The sequence below is a fragment of the Embiotoca jacksoni genome, unplaced genomic scaffold (genome assembly GCF_022577435.1).
Source record: "Embiotoca jacksoni isolate LCO1_2020_lvr unplaced genomic scaffold, fEmbJac1.0.p SCAF_8, whole genome shotgun sequence".
NCBI classification, from domain to species: domain Eukaryota; kingdom Metazoa; phylum Chordata; class Actinopteri; family Embiotocidae; genus Embiotoca; species Embiotoca jacksoni.
In genome coordinates, this window is record NW_027185436.1 from 6,993,933 (window position 1) to 6,999,047 (window position 5,115).

Genomic DNA, 5,115 nt, shown 5'->3' on the forward strand with positions numbered 1-5,115 from the left:
CATGTGACATTAAAACAAAGAATAACAAATGCATACTTAAATCAGCAGCTAAAATCTGTGAATTTTGATTGATGTAGTTGAAGTATGCTCCTGCTCTGATGTTGGTAAAATCGCAACATGAAATTCTTCATATGTTTAAATGAAATCGATTCACAAAGTGTAAACATCCTCTCTAATAAAACAAATGCATGTCGAGGAAGCTGCACCTGTTTCAACAAGACAAAAGACTACACCGCCATCTAGTGGTCAATCCAGGAATAGCTTTAATAATTTTAGGGTTATTTTATGCCAGATATGCATTGATTAGAATTAACTTTTTAATGCAAATGAAAGAGAATCACAAACAATGTTTTCTTAAAAATGCAACTCATTCTACTCATCAGAATTTTCTTTAACGTGGAAGTACTCAGTAAATGTTAAGGAGTGTGGTTTCAAGTGTCTGTGATGATTGCCCCAGCTGGCTAGATGTGACGGTCACCCCTCCATGTGGTCAAAGTTAAATCACAGTGATTGTTGACTCCAGACATTAGTGTCTTAACCCGGCCTTATAGCCCAGCAGGCAACCTCCTTCGGCACACCTGCTCCCTGCCAAAGATAGCACACATATAGCCAAGTATTTTGCTGTGCTGTTCCCTGTATGTCCACTCCTTTACACACACGCACACACACACACGTCTTGTGTGGAACTGTCTGTCAACACAGCGGTCCAGCCTGGCTCTCTGCACTGCCTGACTGACCCATTCATCTCCTGTGGGGGCTGTAATGAGCTGACCCTCCCCGTTTGGACCAACCTGACAGAGAGAGATTACTTCAAAGCCTACATGGATTTTCTTCCTTGTCCCCTCCACCCCATTCCTCTCCCCTGAAAGCGGTTAATTCAAAGTGCATTAATGAGGAGCGATGGATAACACACTCTTCTTTTAATTACCTTCCAACGGAGTTCTTCAGGGGAGGTCTGGTGACTCCCATCTGATGCTGGCCTGTTTGTTTAGTTTGCTTTTAGTTAAAGTCTTTCATCAAATACATTTTGTATTTAGAATAAATTAGAATGAAGCATTCATGGGTCAGAGACACTGCGCATAAAGGAGACAGATAAAAGGAAACAAACTTACATAATTGGTCTGATACATTTTCCATTATTAAGCTAGTTAATGAAAAGGTTATGGTTATCCTGTTAATTATGAGGAAAATATTGATATTATGGAAAATGTCATGGGAAATTATTATCCTGGAGTATATTATATACCTGAAAGAGCCACCCCCTCCGAGAATCACCACCTTAACGTGGTGGAGGGGTTTAAGTGGCTCAGTGATCCTGTGAGCTATATTGTTCGGGGTATTAGACCCTGGTAGGATCTCCCAAGGCAAACTGGTCTCAGGGGACAGCCCAGAATAAGAGCGGTTCAAAAGTCCCCCGATGAACAACAACAGCACACAGAGTTCAGCCATCTCGCCCGGGTTAGGGAAACCGGGGAACCCACCCGGAGCGAGACCTGGGACGGGAGCTCGCCAGCGAGCTTCTGGTGGCAAGGCCTTTGCCCATGGGGCCCGGTCGGGCTCAGCCCGAAAAAACATCATGGAGCAGCCACCCTGTGGACCCACCACCCACTGCAGGGACAAGCACCAGGGTCGGGTGAATGGCAGACTGGGTGGCGGACCGGGCCAGGGACCCGGGCGACCCAATCGCCGGCAGCATAGACTACCTCTGGGGATGTGGAACGTCACCTTGCTAGCAGGGAAAGAGCCGGAGCTGGTGCAGGAGGTGGAGCAGTTCCAGCTAGATATAGTTGGGCTCACTTCCACAAACAGCACTGGCTCTGGAACCAAGCTCCTAAGGAGGGGCTGAGCTTTGTCCTTTTCTGGAGTTACCCATGGTGAAAGGGGCCGGGCGGGAGTGGGGATCATGAGCGCCGATGTGTTGGAGTTCTCCCCAGAGAACAAGAAGGTCGCCTCCATGCACCTGCGGGTTGTGGGGAGGAAGACTCAGACTGTTGTTTGTGCTTATGCACCGAACAGCAGTTCGGAGTATCCGGCCTTCTTGGAATCAGTGGGGGGAGTCCTGGATAGGGCGCCGCCTGCCGACTCCATAGTTCTCCTGGGAGACTTCAACGCTCATGTGGGCAACGACGGAGAAACCTGGCGGGGGGTGATTGGGAGGAACGGCCTGCCCTATCTGAACCCGATTGGTGTTTCGTTATTGGACTTCTGTGCTAGCCACGGTTTGGCCATAACAAACACCATGTCCAAGTATAAGGTGGGTCATAAGTGTACCTGGTACCAGAACACCTTAGGCCAGAGATCAGTGAACGACTTTGCAGTTTTATCATCTGATCTGCGGCCGTATGTCTTGGACACTCGGGTGAAGAGAGGAGCAGAGCTGTTAACTGATCACCACCTGGTGGTGAGTTGGATCAGATGGTGGGGGTGTTGGCTGGAAAGGCCTGGCAAGCCCAAACATGTAGTGAGGGTGAACTGGGAACGTCTGGCGGAGGAACCTGTCCGGGAGGTCTTCAACTCTCACCTCCGGAAGAACTTCTCACACATCCTGAGGAGGTTGGGGACATAGAATCCAAGTGAACCATGTTCAAAGCCTCTATTGTGGACGCGGCTGCAAGGAGTTGTGGTCGGAAGGTCATCGGTGCCTGTCGTGGTGGCAACCCGAGAACCTGGTGGTGGACACCGGGGGTGAGGGAAGCTGTCAAGCTGAAAAAGGAAGCCTTTCGGGTCTGGTTGGCTCAGGGGTCACCTGAAACAGCTGAGAGGTACCGGCAGGCCAGAAGGGCTGCAGCTGTGGTGGTGGCGGATGCTAAAACCTGGGCATGGGAGGAGTTCTGAGAGGCCATTGAGAAGGACTTGCTGAAGGCGCTGGACATTGCTGGACTGTCTTGGCTGACACGCCTCTTCAATGTAGCTTGGGGTTAGGAACAGTACCCATGGACTGGCAGACCGGGCTGGTGGTTCCCATTTTCAAAAAAGGGGGCCGGAGAGTGTGCTCCAACTATCGGGGTATCACACTACTCAGCCTCCCGGGAAAAACTTATGCCAGGGTGCTGGAAAGGAGGCTCCGACCGTTTGTCGAACCTCAGATTCAAGAGGAGCACTGCGGATGCCATCCCGGTCGGGGAACAGTGGACCAGCTCTTTACCCTCGCAAGACTACTGGAGGGGTCCTGGGAGTTTGCTCGTCCAGTCTACATGTGTTTTGTGGACTTGGAGAAGGCTTTTGACCGGGTCCCTCTGAGGTTTTTGTGGGGGGTGCTGCAGGAGTACGGGATGTCAGAGCCGTTGCAACGGGCCATCTGGTCTCTGTACAATGGCAGTAGGTGTGTTCGTATTCTCTGCTTTAAGTCAGATCAGACCACGACCTCCAGCATTCACTGGGGCGGTTTGCAGCTGAGTGTGAAGTGGTAGGGATGAGAGTCAGCACCTCCAAATCTGAGGCAATGGTTCTCTGCCGGACACCTGTGGATTGCTCCCTCCAGGTGGGGACAGAGTGCCTGCCTCATGCGAAGGAGTTTAAGTATCTCGGGGTCTTGTTCACAAGTGAGGGGAGGATGGAGCGGGAGATCGACAGGTGGATAGTGTTGGTGAAAAGGCAACTGAGCCGAAAGGCGAAGCTTCCCGTTTACCGGTCGATCTACGTTCCGACCCTCACTGATGGTCACGAGCTCTGGGTCATGACCGAAAGAACAAGGTCACGGCTACAAACGGCTGAAATGAGTTTCCTCCGTAGGGTGGCCGGGCTCAGCCTTAGAAATAAGGTAAGGAGCTCGGACATCAGGAGGGAACTTGGAGTTGAGGCGCTACTCCTTCAAGTTGAAAAGAGTTAGCTGAGGTTTGGGCATCTGATCAGGATGCCTCCTGGGCGCCTCCCACTGGAGGTTTTCCGGGCACGCCCAACTGGCAGGAGACCCCGGGGAAGACCCAGAACACACTGGTGGGATTATATTTCCCGGCTGGCCCGGGAATGCCTGGGGATCCCCCAGGATGAGCTGGAAAATGTTGCAGGAGAGAGGGAAGTCTGGGCCAACTTGCGCAGCCTGCTGGTACCGTTACCTGATCCCGGGTAAGCGGAAAAAAATGGATGGATGGATGGATGGATGGATGGATGGATGGATGAAAGAGCCACTGGAACATGGTGAGATGAGCTTTTGTTGTATTTGGCCTGGTGTAAAAAACTAAAACAAAAAAAATTCAAAATTATAGAATAATTACAGGGTGCGATGTGGAATAATTGTTGTGGGGCAGCGAGGGACTTCTTTTCCCAAAGAAACACACTCAGTGACACAATCAGAGAGTAAAATTCAACTAAGTAAAAGGCTGAAGGAGTAAGATCAGTGCTTCATGCTGGTTAATGAGAAAAAAGTTGGTGGAAAGTCAAAAATCAGCACATTGCAATCGATCATCATGTTTATGGTCTTCCTAGCGCACTCATTACTATTTCACTCAAGCCTGATCCTAAACTCTAAATTCAGCCTGGTGGAAAACACAAGCCAAAGTTTGAAACTATAAAACTATTGACATGCTCTTTTGTAAAATGACTCTTTCTTTCAAACAAACAAAGCACAAGTTACTCTCAGAGTGATGTGTCTTTTGTTGTTGTTTTTGTGAAAAATGAGAAGAAACTTGGTTCGGTGTGTAAACAGGTTCCCGCTAGTTTGATGATTTAGGACCAGTTTATACATTTATGGTGCACTATATTATTCTGCAGGCCATGTTCTTATTGGTACAAAGTCTCAGGAGGCTCTGTTATGTCAGACAGTGGCCTTTCAGCTCATGTCTTGGAAATAATTTTTCCAGTTGAAGGCAGGGACCACTTCCAATCACAGGTGTAAAAACAACAGAGCATCAACTGCCTTTTTGCATGATGTGTTTATCAGTGTGTATCAGTGACTCTCTCAAGCACCTGTTGGCCAACCTTGAATAGCAGTGCAACCATGTTTTCACATAACTCAGGCTGCTGGTTTTAGTGTAAGAGGAGCCAGAGGGCCACTGGAGCTTTTGGCATAAGACAGCATGGTGGTATGTACTGCCAAGAGACTTATTCATTGAAATACTAAGTATACTAAGTAGGAGTAAGAGTCCATTGCCATTCATTGTGCTTATCTAGACAGAT